This window comes from Dendrobates tinctorius, unplaced genomic scaffold, assembly GCF_039654945.1.
Source record: "Dendrobates tinctorius isolate UK_male_01 unplaced genomic scaffold, ASM3965494v1 ptg000122l, whole genome shotgun sequence".
NCBI lineage: Eukaryota > Metazoa > Chordata > Amphibia > Anura > Dendrobatidae > Dendrobates > Dendrobates tinctorius.
Genome location: NW_027361790.1, coordinates 4,248,371 through 4,266,613, shown reverse-complemented (window position 1 = coordinate 4,266,613; position 18,243 = coordinate 4,248,371). Strand labels below are relative to the sequence as shown.

Sequence of the window (18,243 nt, the reverse complement as noted above, 5' to 3'; positions counted from 1 at the left end):
ACACACATATATACATACACACCCATATATACATACACGCATATATATACACACACATACACCCATGCACACAAAAGAAAGGACTTTATTACAATTATTATAACACGTGTCACACAGAGGACATCAATGTGTGTTGTCTGTGTACGTGTGTGCGTGACACTTTGTGGACCCTGCAACTGTTCTAAATCAGACATGTCAGCGTTTTTTTACACCCGGGCCACAAAACCACGATGACATGTGCATAGACCCATTAATTTGAGTAGGTGTACGTGTGTCAGTGTCTCAGGTACATGTGAAAACTTTCATCACACGGACCAGACACACTGATGTGTGAAAGAGGCCGAATCACATACAAACAAAAAATTATATACTTACCGCAAGGTGATGAGCAGCCTTTCCTCAGCAGTGATCGCCTTCCTCATCATCGTATCCGCAAAGGTCAGTGGTGGTGATAATATTTCTACCAATCGGTCAAATGCTGGGATCGACAGCCGGCAGAACAAGATGAATTTGTCCGGAAATCTGAACTTATAACATGAAAACAATGGTTAGTTCCTGTTTATATTTTTTTTCGACACCGGATTAAAGATATTTTGAACTTACCTCCTCAAATCTTGGTAAAGGACATAAAAATGCCCCTTCTCCTGTCGCTCAGCTACAAGCGGGTGCACCCACATTCTTCTGTTTCGCTTCCTCTTTCATTGCTCCTGCAACTAAAATATAAATAAATGTTAATGACAAAAAACATTAAGGCGATGTGCACACGTTGCGTAACAGCTGCGCAAAGTTCATCAAGAATTCATAAACTACCGCCGCTGCCTATTCTGCATCTGTCCTAAAACACAGCATGTTGAAAATAATGTAAACAATAAAAATTGTTATTATCACCTTCCAACGGCCCCAAATAGGCTTAACGGCGCTCACGGCATGTTCGTCTCCCAATCCTTTTCACAAATGATCTGAGATGACGTCACGCTTGCGAGAACGCGATGTCATCAGAGCTAATTTGCACATACCATTATGGGAACGGAAGATGCCGGGAGCGTGGTGACAGGCTGGAAGGACTCCGGTGACCACCGGAGGGTGAGTATATCAATGTATTTTTGTTTTATTCTATTGTTTACGGATTATGTTATCCTGGGCCTGGAACTCAGTATCCACTACTCCAGACCCTGGGTACCATCCATACATGAATCACTAAATTTACGCATGTTGGCCATAGCCGCATGCGTAATGTGATAGTTTCAATGCATTCCTATGGCGACGTAATCGCCACGATTACGCTAAAAGAATGATCATGCTGCATATTTTGCCGCTATCAATGTCAAATACCATAGGAGTGCATAGGAGGGTTTTTTTTAAAGAGTTTGGGCGGAACCAAAAATACACGTAGTGTATAGCACGTCTGGTCGCACACCTGGAAAATGCACAGGACACAAAAACGCTGATGAACGCGTGCAAGCGCTAGACCCTGCGCCCGCCAATATTAAATATAGGGGACCATTGTGCATGTGTCCAATAGCGCACGATGCACTGTGCGATAAAACGCTAATGTGAAACCAGCCTTACCTCCTCTCTGTGCCGGTTTTGCAGCATAAACCACATCAAAATGATTCTATATGTCCTGCGGAGCAGGCATCGCTGTGTGATCTGGTTCTCGGGCCGCTGGGCGGTATGGTGGGCGCTCCAATGCTGGATGTTTGTGCTACTCATACTTGCCTTTGGATAGCAAAATGGAGAAGGGGGGTTGGACAAGGAAATGACATCTTTTTTTTTTTTTTTCCCTCAGTCAATTTTAACAAACTTTATGTATGTTTTTTGCTTTGAAAAACGCTGACAAAACTGCACCAAAAACCACACTAAAAACCGCAGAAAAACCGCACCAAAATCCCCCCCCCCAAAAAAAACACACATGCGTTTTCTGGCAAGAGCTGCGGTTTATGTGAAAAAAACCGCAACAGAATCCGCAGCTTGTGCACACACCCTTAGTACGCTGGATGATGACGTCATCCAGCTGATCTGTCTCAGACAGGAAACGCCCAGAAAGCAGGACGCCGGGAGCTGCGGCTGCTGGGAGGTGAGTTGTGCTGTGTGTCTGCGTGTGTGAGTCCGATGGTGTCCCCCACTACAGGGCACTATCGAACCGCGGCAAGTGACAGCCACGCCGATGCAACACCTTGCGCAACCTGTGCACTTACCTGGCCCACCACAGGGCGATTAGTGGCATCCACCTGAGCGGCACTGTGCACACTTGCACATGTAATTTATTTAACCCTTGCTGGCATCGCAGTCGCGGTGCCAAGCGCTAGCGGTCTAGAGGGACTTGCGGCCTAAGGGCTGAGTTCTGTGACTATATGCTAGCGCTCACACTGCCGAGCTCTGTGAGCAATAACAGGCTACGGCATTTATTATTTGGCAGTTGTGCGGCTCTGTGAGATAAGAGTCCGCCTCTGTACACATTGGGTGAGGTTAACCCCGTGTGTTCCATTATGCGTCCGCCATTACCGAGCAGCAGTTAACAACTCTGCACGGTGGACCCCGGGCTGCGAACGCACCTAAACACCATCTTTATTATTTGGTGCATTCCGCCAGCCCGTAACAGTATATAGCCCAGAATGGTATATAGCCGCCCCCCACATGACCCCACAGTCCAGTACTCACACTGATATGACGTCATCGTGCACCCGCTGTGTCAGAGGCAGAGCGGGGAATGATGGGAGAGGGAGCGTCAGCTGACGCTCTCTCCTCCATCATTGCTTTGAACAGTGTATAGTTCAATGCAGCGGGGGGAGTCGGCGCTGGGGGTAGGCGGGCCCCCTTACCTCACAGGGGTCCCATAGCGGCTGCGTAATGTGCCGCTAGCTGGGTGCCCCTGGGGGAGCAGGGGCCCTAGGCAGCTGCCTAGTCTGCCTGCCCCTAATGCCGGCTCTGCCCACTGGAAAACTTTGAAAAAAATGCAGTGTGAACACGTGTGCTCACTAAAGATGACGGAACACTAAAATGCTCGGATGATCGTTTCTCAAACCGAGCAATTCCTAATGCTCACATGCTCATTTCGAGTAATGAGTATACTGTGAGTCAATGGGAAAACCGAGCATTTTTTTGGCAAACCCCTACAAGGAGGTCTGGGGGGCAGTGAAAATATTGAAATGGATGGAAAAAGTGCTAAGTCAGCAGCGTAGCTACTGGGGGGGCAGAGGGGGCGGTGGCCCCGCGCTCTGAGAGGGCCCACCCAGATTTACGCTACTGTAAACTGTATCTGCGGCAGAGCAGGGAGAATCAATCATCTCCCTGCTCTCTGCCGCTATGTTCTCTTCTCGGCCACAGGACCTGTGATGAGGTCACAGGAGGGGAGGAGTTGAGGTCACATGATTAGGGGCCTCACTGACTATGCACTATGCAGGACTCTGCTGTGCTAGTTGTCATGGTGCGCTGCATGAGAAGTTTATGTGTGGGGTAAGGAGGGGTTTACAGGGTGCATGTAGCAGAGCCGTGTGTGTACGAGGTGTACGGAGCAGAGCCGCGTGTGCACGAGGTGGATGGAGCAGAGCCGTGTGTGTACGAGGTGTATTAAGTCTGAAAGGAATGTGGCCTGCCAGCTCAAATTTTTTTATGTGCGGCCCAGTTACTCTGCCGAGTTTGAGACCCCTGCTCTAAGGGGTGGCTGCATTATATTCTGTGGGGTTTACGTTATATTGTATGGCGGGGCTGCATTATTCTCTGTGGGGTGGCTGCATTATGCTATATGTGGGCTGCATTATACTGTATCGAGGACTATGAGGGGAATACATTATATTATATGAAGAACTATGGGGTGCATTATACTATGGGAAGTGAATTGTACTACATGGATGACTATGGCAGTGCATTATACTATATGGAGCACTATGAGGAGTGTATTATACTATATGGAGGACTGAGCAGTGTATTTTAATGAAGAGCTATGAGGAGTGTATTATACTATATGGAGGACTATGAGGAGTGTATTATACTATATGGAGGACTATGGGGCACATTATATTATATGGAGGCCTATAGGGAGTGTATTATGCAATATGGTGGACTATGGGGGACATTATATTATATGGAGGACTATGGGGTGTAAAGTTTAAAACTGTAGATGTGCTGCTGATAACATGATACTGTATGGTGATCTGTTAGTGATCATTCTGTCCCCATCATTCTTTCTCAGACGGTGGAAAGAGGCCGGGAAACAAGTGTTGAACGACTTCAATATTGTTGATCACACTCATTTAGCGTCCTGAACTCAGCGCATGTGAATACAATCAAAATGCTTCTGTGTGATGTGCAATATGTTAGCATTTGGGGCCACATTTTAAACTTTGCCTGGGGCCCCTTTTTACCTAAAGGGCCTGTCACACTAAGCGATATCGCTAGCAATATCGCTATAACGTCACTGGTTTTTGTGACGTTGCAGCGATATCGCTATGTGTGATACTTACCTCCGACCGCTCCCCCGCTGGCTATCGCTGATCGCGCGAGAAGGTCCTGGACCATTTCTCGTCGTCAGCTTCCTGTGGCGCCGACGAGCGACGCGTGGACGCAGGCGGGAGGACGTCAGGATCGCCGCGTCTGACAGGTAAGTAGCGACCCCCGCCCCCAGCGATGTCGCTGGTGAGATCTGCCTGTGTGGCAGCTCACTAGCGACCACTTAGCGATGCACCAGCGATCCTGACCGCGTCATATTGCTGGTCGGGATCGCTGGTGCATCGCTAGGTGTGACAGTACCTTAAAACCAGCCCTGCCAGAGGGTTAATCTGAAAAAGAGCACACAAAACACTTGAATGACTCTTCCTATTCATATGTATTGTAAAACCACGTTGGGGTCCATATATTCAGGGTTTTTTTTGTGTTTTTTAACAGCTCCATGTTCCCACAAACGGTAAGCGGTTGGAAGAATTGAGCGGACCGCCCCTCAGGCTTTTCGCGCTATGAAGTCGCTCATTACCTTACAATAGAAGGCAATGGAAAGACTAATAGGGCGCCAGAAAGACAACAAGGCATCTTTTTGTGTGTTTCGGGTTTACTCATAAAAAACTACTAGCTTTTGATTCGTTGCTGAATGCATGTCATAAAAAAGTTGAGAAGATTGTCCACCCAAAAAACCCCCCGAAAATGCTTATACACCAGCAGCAGAAAACGCGTCAGGAAACTGTCCTTAAAAAACCGCCAACACTTCCTCATGTGGTTTCCGCTTGACCACCTGAATCCCCAGGTGTGCACACGGCCGTATGCTGCGTTTCTGAGGGACAGTTCCCAGCTCGCATGTCCTGCAGTCCTATGGCTGACTCCTCACACGGCAGGACGCTACTTCAGGAGGTCTGACAATAGCACGCAGCTTCTCACACGCTGCCGCTATCACAATGACTCCCGAGGTATGACGACTGTCGGCACATTCCGGGAATGCTCGGTCACAATAGTCACCTCCCTCAGCGCCCGGAGCTCGTTACACTTCGGAAACACTCGGCTTCTTCCGGGGACGCGAGTGCAGCTGGAGAGAGGTGAGTGTGCTCGCCGCACCTTGCCCCGTAGTCTGTGAGCCGGTGACTGACAACTGTGTGCCAGCCTTCCCGCCCACCCGTGCCACAGGTAAGGGCGCTGCTGAGGGCACCAGCTGGGCGCTTACTGCACGAGGGGAGGGTGGCAGAACAGTGGCATCTAAACTTCTCCAGCTAGGAAGCCGCAGGGAGCAGAGAGGCTACGGCTGTCATTACTTGGTCCGGGCCATGCTGAGGAGTGGGCTGTGTGATGGCCTCTGCTGTGCCACTTCTGTCATTGGGACTGGTGCCATGGTCATGACTGGCACCTTCCCTGTCCACAAGTCTAGTCCTGTGCCTACTGCTGCCCTGGGCAGCGCCAGCTGTAGGAAGCGGGGTTATTACATGGACACATTGTAAGATCAGCGATGTGGATAGAGTTATTAAATGGCCATATCGTTCCATTTATTATATGGCTATATTATTATAGTTCTTTGTACATTTGTTATACGGATACAGTATTACATGGATACATGTATTAAATGAGTATGTTGTTACACTTTTTATATGGATACATTATTACATTGCTTTAAGGATGCATCATTACATTGTTATATGGACATATTGTTACATTTATTATATAGATTCATGTATTATATGGATATGTTATATGGACACATTCTATTGTTATGTGGATACATTAGTACTTGGATAATATGGTTTTTATATGAATATATTATGTTTATTATATTGATCCATTGATTTTATTGATTCATTAGAATTATTGGTTTATGTGGACATTTTGTTAAATTGGCTATATGGGTATATTATTCTGTGGATACATTATCAGATTAGATATATCCAGATGCAGCGGTGCATTGGTTGTATGGATACACTATCAGATTAGATATATCCAGATGCAGCAGTGCATTGGTTGTATGGATACATTCTCAGGTTAGATATATCCAGATGCAGCGGTGCATTGGTTGTATGAATACGCTATCAGGGTAGATATATGCAGATGCAGTGGTGCATTGGTTGTATGGATACATTCTCAGGTTAGATATATCCAGATGCAGCGGTGCGTTGGTTGTATGGATACATTCTCAGGTTAGATATATCCAGATGCAGCGGTGCATTGGTTGTATGGATACATTCTCAGGTTAGATATATCCAGATGCAGCGGTGCATTGGTTGTATAGATACATTCTCAGGTTAGATATATCCAGATGCAGCGGTGCATTGGTTGTATGGATACACTATCAGATTAGATATATCCAGATGCAGCGGTGCATTGGTTGTATGGATACACTATCAGATTAGATATATCCAGATGCAGCGGTGCATTGGTTGTATGGATACACTATCAGATTAGATATATCCAGATGCAGCGGTGCATTGGTTGTATGGATACATTCTCAGGTTAGATATATCCAGATGAAGCGGTGCATTGGTTGTATGAATACGCTTTCAGGGTAGATATATGCAGATGCAGCGGTGCATTGGTTGTATGGATACACTATCAGGGTAGATATATCCAGATGCAGTGGTGCATTGGTTGTATGGATACATTCTCAGGTTAGATATATCCAGATGCAGCGGTGCGTTGGTTGTATGGATACATTCTCAGGTTAGATATATCCAGATGCAGCGGTGCATTGGTTGTATGGATACATTCTCAGGTTAGATATATCCAGATGCAGCGGTGCATTGGTTGTATAGATACATTCTCAGGTTAGATATATCCAGATGCAGCGGTGCATTGGTTGTATGGATACACTATCAGATTAGATATATCCAGATGCAGCGGTGCATTGGTTGTATGGATACACTATCAGATTAGATATATCCAGATGCAATGGTGCATTGGTTGTATGGATACATTCTCAGGTTAGATATATCCAGATGCAGCGGTGCATTGGTTGTATAGATACATTCTCAGGTTAGATATATCCAGATGCAATGGTGCATTGGTTGTATGGATACACTATCAGGTTAGATATATCCAGATGCAGTGGTGCATTGGTTGTATGGATACATTATCAGGGTAGATATATCCAGATGCAGCGGTGCATTGGTTGTATGAATACACTATCAGGGTAGATATATCCAGATGCAGTGGTGCATTGGTTGTATGGATACATTCTCAGGTTAGATACAGTGGGGCAAAAAAGTATTTAGTCAGTCAGCAATAGTGCAAGTTCCACCACTTAAAAAGATGAGAGGCGTCTGTAATTTACATCATAGGTAGACCTCAACTATGGGAGACAAACTGAGAAAAAAAAATCCAGAAAATCACATTGTCTGTTTTTTTTTTCATTTTATTTGCATATTATGGTGGAAAATAAGTATTTGGTCAGAAACAAGCAATCAAGATTTCTGGCTCTCACAGACCTGTAACTTCTTCTTTAAGAGTCTCCTCTTTCCTCCACTCATTACCTGTAGTAATGGCACCTGTTTAAACTTGTTATCAGTATAAAAAGACACCTGTGCACACCCTCAAACAGTCTGACTCCAAACTCCACTATGGTGAAGACCAAAGAGCTGTCAAAGGACACCAGAAACAAAATTGTAGCCCTGCACCAGGCTGGGAAGACTGAATCTGCAATAGCCAACCAGCTTGGAGTGAAGAAATCAACTGTGGGAGCAATAATTAGAAAATGGAAGACATACAAGACCACTGATAATCTCCCTTGATCTGGTGCTCCACGCAAAATCCCACCCCGTGGGGTCAGAATGATCACAAGAACGGTGAGCAAAAATCCCAGAACCACACGGGGGGACCTAGTGAATGAACTGCAGAGAGCTGGGACCAATGTAACAAGGCCTACCATAAGTAACACACTACGCCACCATGGACTCAGATCCTGCAGTGCCAGACGTGTCCCACTGCTTAAGCCTGTACATGTCCGGGCCCGTCTGAAGTTTGCTAGAGAGCATTTGGATGATCCAGAGGAGTTTTGGGAGAATGTCCTATGGTCTGATGAAACCAAACTGGAACTGTTTGGTAGAAACACAGCTTGTCGTGTTTGGAGGAAAAAGAATACTGAGTTGCATCCATCAAACACCATACCTACTGTAAAGCATGGTGGTGGAAACATCATGCTTTGGGGCTGTTTCTCTGCAAAGGGGCCAGGACGACTGATCTGGGTACATGAAAGAATGAATGGGGCCATGTATCGTGAGATTTTGAGTGCAAACCTCCTTCCATCAGCAAGGGCATTGATGATGAAACGTGGCTGGGTCTTTCAACATGACAATGATCCAAAGCACACCGCCAGGGCAACGAAGGAGTGGCTTCGTAAGAAGCATTTCAAGGTCCTGGAGTGGCCTAGCCAGTCTCCAGATCTCAACCCTATAGAAAACCTTTGGAGGGAGTTGAAAGTCCGTGTTGCCAAGCGAAAAGCCAAAAACATCACTGCTCTAGAGGAGATCTGCATGGAGGAATGGGCCAACATACCAACAACAGTGTGTGGCAACCTTGTGAAGACTTACAGAAAACGTTTGACCTCTGTCATTGCCAACAAAGGATATATCACAAAGTATTGAGATGAAATTTTGTTTCTGACCAAATACTTATTTTCCACCATAATATGCAAATAAAATGAAAAAAAACCAGACAATGTGATTTTCTGGATTTTTTTTCTCAGTTTGTCTCCCATAGTTGAGGTCTACCTATGATGTAAATTACAGACGCCTCTCATCTTTTTAAGTGGTGGAACTTGCACTATTGCTGACTGACTAAATACTTTTTTGCCCCACTGTATATCCAGATGCAGCGGTGCATTGGTTGTATGGATACATTCTCAGGTTAGATATATCCAGATGCAGCGGTGCATTGGTTGTATGGATACACTATCAGATTAGATATATCCAGATGCAGCGGTGCATTGGTTGTATGGATACACTATCAGGTTAGATATATCCAGATGCAGTGGTGCATTGGTTGTATGGATACATTCTCAGGTTAGATATATCCAGATGCAGCGGTGCATTGGTTGTATGGATACATTCTCAGGTTATATATATCCAGATGCAATGGTGCATTGGTTGTATGGATACACTATCAGGTTAGATATATCCAGATGAAGTGGTGCATTGGTTGTATGGATACATTCTCAGGTTAGATATATCCACATGCAGCGGTGCATTGGTTGTATGGATACATTCTCAGGGTAGATATATCCAGATGCAGCGGAGCATTGGTGGTACGGATACACTATCAGGGTAGATATATCCAGATGCAGCGGTGCATTGGTTGTATGGATACATTCTCAGGTTAGATATATCCAGATGCAAAGGTGCATTGGTTGTATGGATACACTATCAGGTTAGATATATCCAGATGCAGCGGTGCATTGGTTGTATGGATGCATTCTCAGGGTAGATATATCCAGATGCAGCGGTGCATTAGTTGTATGGATACATTCTCAGGTTAGATATATCCAGATGCAGCGGTGCATTAGTTGTATGGATACACTATCAGGTTAGATATATCCAGATGCAGCGGTGCATTGGTTGTATGGATGCATTCTCAGGGTAGATATATCCAGATGCAGCGGTGCATTGGTTGTATGGATACATTCTCAGGTTAGATATATCCAGATGCAGCGGTGCATTAGTTGTATGGATACACTATCAGGTTAGATATATCCAGATGCAGCGGTGCATTGGTTGTATGGATACACTATCAGGTTAGATATATCCAGATGCAGCGGTGCATTGGTTGTATGGATACACTATCAGGTTAGATATATCCAGATGCAGCGGTGCATTGGTTGTATGGATACATTATCAGGTTAGATATATCCAGATGCAGCGGTGCATTGGTTGTATGGACACATTCTCAGGTTAGATATATCCAGATGCAGCGGTGCATTGGTTGTACGGATACAATATCAGATTAGATATATCCAGATGCAGCGGTGCACTGGTTGTATGGATACACTATCAGATTAGATATATCCAGATGCAGCTCTGCATTGGTTGTATGGATACATTCTCACAGTAGATATATCCAGATGCAGCGGTGCATTGGTTGTATGAATACACTATCAGGTTAGATATATCCAGATGCAGCGGTTCATTGGTTGTATGAATACACTATCAGGTTAGATGTATCCAGATGCAGCGGTGCATTGGTTGTATGGATACATTCTCACAGTAGATATATCCAGATGCAGCGGTGCATTGGTTGTATGAATACATTCTCAGGTTAGATATATCCAGATGCAGCGGTGCATTGGTTGTACGGATACACTATCAGATTAGATATATCCAGATGCAGCGGTGCACTGGTATGGATACACTATCAGATTAGATATATCCAGATGCAGCGGTGCATTGGTTGTATGGATACATTCTCACAGTAGATATATCCAGATGCAGCGGTGCATTGGTTGTATGAATACACTATCAGGTTAGCTATATCCAGATGCAGCGGTGCATTGGTTGTATGGATACATTCTCAGGTTAGATATATCCAGATGCAGCGGTGCATTGGTTGCATGGATACATTATCAGGTTAGATATATCCAGATGCAGCAGTGCATTGGTTGTATGGATACATTATCAGATTAGATATATCCAGATGCAGCTCTGCATTGGTTGTATGGATACACTATCAGGTTAGATATATCCAGATGCAGCGGTGCATTGGTTGTTTGGATGCATTATCAGGTTAGATATATCCAGATGCAGCAGTGCATTGGTTGTATGGATACATTATCAGATTAGATATATCCAGATGCAGCGGTGCATTGGTTGTATGGATACACTATCAGGTTAGATATATCCAGATGCAGCGGTGCATTGGTTGTATGGATACACTATCAGATTAGATATATCCAGATGCAGCGGTGCATTGGTTGTATGGATACATTCTCAGGTTAGATCTATCCAGATGCAGCGGTGCATTAGTTGTATGGATACACTATCAGGTTAGATATATTCAGATGCAGGGGTGCATTGGTTGTATGGATACACTATCAGGTTAGATATATCCAGGTGCAGCGGTGCATTGTTTGTACGGATACACTACCAGATTAGATATATCCAGATGCAGCGGTGCACTGGTATGGATACACTATCAGATTAGATATATCCAGATGCAGCGGTGCATTGGTTGTATGGATACATTCTCACAGTAGATATATCCAGATGCAGCGGTGCATTGGTTGTATGAATACACTATCAGGTTAGATATATCCAGATGCAGTGGTGCATTGGTTGTATGGATACATTCTCAGGTTAGATATATCCAGATGCAGCGGTGCATTGGTTGCATGGATACATTATCAGGTTAGATATATCCAGATGCAGCAGTGCATTGGTTGTATGGATACATTATCAGATTAGATATATCCAGATGCAGCTCTGCATTGGTTGTATGGATACACTATCAGATTAGATATATCCAGATGCAGCGGTGCATTGATTGTATGGATACACTATCAGGATAGATATATCCAGATGCAGCGGTGCATTGGTTGTATGGATACACTATCAGATTAGATATATCCAGATTCAGCGGTGCATTGGTTGTACGGATACACTATCAGATTAGATATATCCAGATGCAGCGGTGCATTTGTTGTATGGATGCATTATCAGATTAGATATATCCAGATGCAGCGGTGCATTGGTTGTATGGATACACTATCAGGTTAGATATATCCAGATGCAGCGGTGCATTGGTTGTATGGATACACTATCAGATTAGATATATCCAGATGCAGCGGTGCATTGGTTGTATGGATGCATTATCAGGTTAGATATATCCAGATGCAGCAGTGCATTGGTTGTATGGATACATTATCAGATTAGATATATCCAGATGCAGCGGTGCATTGGTTGTATGGATACACTATCAGGTTAGATATATCCAGATGCAGCGGTGCATTGGTTGTATGGATACATTATCAGGTTAGGTATATCCAGATGCAGCGGTGCATTGGTTGTATGGACACATTCTCAGGTTAGATATATCCAGATGCGGCGGTGCATTGGTTGTACAGATACAATATCAGATTAGATATATCCAGATGCAGCGGTGCATTGGTTGTATGAATACACTATCAGGTTAGATATATCCAGATGCAGCGGTTCATTGGTTGTATGAATACACTATCAGGTTAGATATATCCAGATGCAGCGTTGCATTGGTTGTATGGATACATTCTCACAGTAGATATATCCAGATGCAGCGGTGCATTGGTTGTATGAATACATTCTCAGGTTAGATATATCCAGATGCAGCGGTGCATTGGTTGTACGGATACACTATTAGATTAGATATATCCAGATGCAGCGGTGCACTGGTATGGATACACTATCAGATTAGATATATCCAGATGCAGCGGTGCATTGGTTGTATGGATACATTCTCACAGTAGATATATCCAGATGCAGCGGTGCATTGGTTGTATGAATACACTATCAGGTTAGATATATCCAGATGCAGCGGTGCATTGGTTGTATGGATACATTCTCAGGTTAGATATATCCAGATGCAGCGGTGCATTGGTTGCATGGATACATTATCAGGTTAGATATATCCAGATGCAGCAGTGCATTGGTTGTATGGATACATTATCAGATTAGATATATCCAGATGCAGCTCTGCATTGGTTGTATGGATACACTATCAGATTAGATATATCCAGATGCAGCAGTGCATTGGTTGTTTGGATGCATTATCAGATTAGATATATCCAGATGCAGCGGTGCATTGGTTGTATGGATACACTATCAGGTTAGATATATCCAGATGCAGCGGTGCATTGGTTGTATGGATACACTATCAGATTAGATATATCCAGATTCAGCGGTGCATTGGTTGTACGGATACACTATCAGATTAGATATATCCAGATGCAGCGGTGCATTGGTTGTATGGATGCATTATCAGGTTAGATATATCCAGATGCAGCGGTGCATTGGTTGTATGGATACACTATCAGGTTAGATATATCCAGATGCAGCGGTGCATTGGTTGTATGGATGCATTATCAGGTTAGATATATCCAGATGCAGCAGTGCATTGGTTGTATGGATACATTATCAGATTAGATATATCCAGATGCAGCGGTGCATTGGTTGTATGGATACACTATCAGATTAGATATATCCAGATTCAGCGGTGCATTGGTTGTACGGATACACTATCAGATTAGATATATCCAGATGCAGCGGTGCATTGGTTGTATGGATGCATTATCAGGTTAGATATATCCAGATGCAGCGGTGCATTGGTTGTATGGATACACTATCAGGTTAGATATATCCAGATGCAGCGGTGCATTGGTTGTATGGATGCATTATCAGGTTAGATATATCCAGATGCAGCAGTGCATTGGTTGTATGGATACATTATCAGATTAGATATATCCAGATGCAGCGGTGCATTGGTTGTATGGATGCACTATCAGGTTAGATATATCCAGATGCAGCGGTGCATTGGTTGTATGGATACATTATCAGGTTAGGTATATCCAGATGCAGCGGTGCATTGGTTGTATGGACACATTCTCAGATTAGATATATCCAGATGCAGCGGTGCATTGGTTGTACGGATACACTATCAGATTAGATATATCCAGATGCAATGGTGCATTGGTTGTATGGATACACTATCAGGTTAGATATAGCCAGATGCAGCGGTGCATTGGTTGTATGGATACATTCTCAGGGTAGATATATCCAGATGCAGCGGTGCATTGGTTGTATGGATACATTCTCAGGTTAGATATATCCAGATGCAGCGGTGCATTAGTTGTATGGATACACTATCAGGTTAGATATATTCAGATGCAGCGGTGCATTGGTTGTATGGATACACTATCAGGTTAGATATATCCAGATGCAGCGGTGCATTGGTTGTATGGATACATTATCAGGTTAGATATATCCAGATGCAGCGGTGCATTGGTTGTATGGACACATTCTCAGGTTAGATATATCCAGATGCAGCGGTGCACTGGTATGGATACACTATCAGATTAGATATATCCAGATGCAGCGGTGCATTGGTTGTATGGATACATTATCAGATTAGATATATCCAGATGCAGTTCTGCATTGGTTGTATGGATACACTATCAGATTAGATATATCCAGATGCAGTGGTGCATTGGTTGTATGAATACACTATCAGGTTAGATATATCCAGATGCAGTGGTGCATTGGTTGTATGAATACACTATCAGGTTAGATATATCCAGATGCAGTGGTGCATTGGTTGTATGGATACATTATCAGGTTAGATATATCCAGATGCAGCAGTGCATTGGTTGTATGGATACATTATCAGATTAGATATATCCAGATACAGCTCTGTATTGGTTGTATGGATACACTATCAGATTAGATATATCCAGATGCAGCGGTGCATTGGTTGTATGGATACACTATCAGGTTAGATATATCCAGATGCAGCGGTGCATTGGTTGTATGGATACACTATCAGATTAGATATATCCAGATTCAGCGGTGCATTGGTTGTACGGATACACTATCAGATTAGATATATCTAGATGCAGCGGTGCATTGGTTGTATGGATGCATTATCAGATTAGATATATCCAGATGCAGCGGTGCATTGGTTGTATGGATACATTCTCAGGTTAGATATATCCAGATGCAGCGGTGCATTAGTTGTATGGATACACTATCAGGTTAGATATATTCAGATGCAGCGGTGCATTGGTTGTATGGATACACTATCAGGTTAGATATATCCAGATGCAGCGGTGCATTGGTTGTATGGATACATTATCAGGTTAGATATATCCAGATGCAGCGGTGCATTGGTTGTATGGACACATTCTCAGGTTAGATATATCCAGATGCAGCGGTGCACTGGTATGGATACACTATCAGATTAGATATATCCAGATGCAGCGGTGCATTGTTTGTATGGATACACTATCAGGTTAGATATATCCAGATGCAGTGGTGCATTGGTTGTATGGATACATTCTCAGGTTAGATATATCCAGATGCAGTGGTGCATTGGTTGCATGGATACATTATCAGGTTAGATATATCCAGATGCAGCAGTGCATTGGTTGTATGGATACATTATCAGATTAGATATATCCAGATGCAGCTCTGCATTGGTTGTATGGATACACTATCAGATTAGATATATCCAGATGCAGTGGTGCATTGGTTGTATGAATACACTATCAGGTTAGATATATCCAGATGCAGTGGTGCATTGGTTGTATGAATACACTATCAGGTTAGATATATCCAGATACAGTGGTGCATTGGTTGTATGGATACATTCTCAGGTTAGATATATCCAGATGCAGCGGTGCATTGGTTGCATGGATACATTATCAGGTTAGATATATCCAGATGCAGCAGTGCATTGGTTGTATGGATACATTATCAGGTTAGATATATCCAGATGCAGCTCTGCATTGGTTGTATGGATACACTATCAGATTAGATATATCCAGATGCAGCGGTGCATTGGTTGTATGGATACACTATCAGGTTAGATATATCCAGATGCAGCGGTGCATTGGTTGTATGGATACACTATCAGATTAGATATATCCAGATTCAGCGGTGCATTGGTTGTACGGATACACTATCAGATTAGATATATCTAGATGCAGCGGTGCATTGGTTGTATGGATGCATTATCAGATTAGATATATCCAGATGCAGCGGTGCATTGGTTGTATGGATACACTATCAGGTTAGATATATCCAGATGCAGCGGTGCATTGGTTGTATGGATACACTATCAGATTAGATATATCCAGATGCAGCGGTGCATTGGTTGTATGGATGCATTATCAGGTTAGATATATCCAGATGCAGCAGTGCATTGGTTGTATGGATACATTATCAGATTAGATATATCAAGATGCAGCAGTGCATTGGTTGTATGGATACATTATCAGATTAGATATATCCAGATGCAGCGGTGCATTGGTTGTATGGATACACTATCAGGTTAGATATATCCAGATGCAGCGGTGCATTGGTTGTATGGATACATTATCAGGTTAGGTATATCCAGATGCAGCGGTGCATTGGTTGTATGGACACATTCTCAGGTTAGATATATCCAGATGCGGCGGTGCATTGGTTGTACAGATACAATATCAGATTAGATATATCCAGATGCAGCGGTGCATTGGTTGTATGAATACACTATCAGGTTAGATATATCCAGATGCAGCGGTGCATTGGTTGTATGAATACACTATCAGGTTAGATGTATCCAGATGCAGCGGTGCATTGGTTGTATGGATACATTCTCAGGTTAGATATATCCAGATGCAGCGGTGCATTGGTTGTATGAATACACTGTCAGGTTAGATGTATCCAGATGCAGCGGTGCATTGTTTGTATGGATACATTCGCACAGTAGATATATCCAGATGCAGCGGTGCATTGGTTGTATGAATACACTATCAGGTTAGATATATCCAGATGCAGCGGTGCATTGGTTGTATGAATACACTATCAGGTTAGATGTATCCAGATGCAGCGGTGCATTGGTTGTATGGATACATTCTCAGGTTAGATATATCCAGATGCAGCGGTGCATTGGTTGTATGGATGCATTATCAGGTTAGATATATCCAGATGCAGTGGTGCATTGGTTGTATGAATACACGATCAGGTTAGATATATCCAGATGCAGCTCTGCATTGGTTGTATGGATACACTATCAGATTAGATATATCCAGATGCAGCGGTGCATTGGTTGTAAGGATGCATTATCAGGTTAGATATATCCAGATACAGCAGTGCATTGGTTGTATGGATACATTATCAGATTAGATATATCCAGATGCAGCAGTGCATTGGTTGTATGGATACACTATCAGGTTAGATATATCCAGATGCAGCGGTGCATTGGTTGTATGGATACATTATCAGGTTAGATATATCCAGATGCAGCGGTGCATTGGTTGTATGGATACACTATCAGATTAGTTATATCCAGATGCATCGTTGCATTGGTTGTACAGATACACTATCAGGTTAGATATATCCACATGCAGCGTTGCATTGGTTGTATGGATACACTATCAGCTTAGATATATCCAGATGCAGCGGTGCATTGGTTGTATGGACACATTCTCAGGTTAGATATATCCAGATGCAGCGGTGCACTGGTATGGATACACTATCAGATTAGATATATCCAGATGCAGCGGTGCATTGGTTGTATGGATACATTATCAGATTAGATATATCCAGATGCAGTTCTGCATTGGTTGTATGGATACACTATCAGATTAGATATATCCAGATGCAGTGGTGCATTGGTTGTATGAATACACTATCAGGTTAGATATATCCAGATGCAGTGGTGCATTGGTTGTATGAATACACTATCAGGTTAGATATATCCAGATGCAGTGGTGCATTGGTTGTATGGATACATTATCAGGTTAGATATATCCAGATGCAGCAGTGCATTGGTTGTATGGATACATTATCAGATTAGATATATCCAGATACAGCTCTGTATTGGTTGTATGGATACACTATCAGATTAGATATATCCAGATGCAGCGGTGCATTGGTTGTATGGATACACTATCAGGTTAGATATATCCAGATGCAGCGGTGCATTGGTTGTATGGATACACTATCAGATTAGATATATCCAGATTCAGCGGTGCATTGGTTGTACGGATACACTATCAGATTAGATATATCTAGATGCAGCGGTGCATTGGTTGTATGGATGCATTATCAGATTAGATAT

The 18,243-nt window shown here is 43.3% G+C and overlaps 1 protein-coding gene across 4 annotated transcripts in view; it reads left to right on the top strand.

Annotated features, from left to right (window-relative positions):
- Positions 1–2,056: 2,056 nt before the first annotated feature.
- The window catches only part of PAWR (pro-apoptotic WT1 regulator), a 177,651-nt gene continuing 161,464 nt past the window's right edge, over positions 2,057–18,243 (top strand). The window contains exon 1 of one of the 4 annotated variants that reach the window (XM_073541514.1): positions 2,057–2,077. The gene's annotated coding sequence lies outside the window, so the exon portion shown is untranslated. Of the gene's footprint in view, positions 2,078–3,352; positions 3,457–5,120; positions 5,611–18,243 lie in introns of those variants that run through there. The other 3 variants (XM_073541513.1, XM_073541512.1, XM_073541511.1) reach the window with 3 other exon arrangements.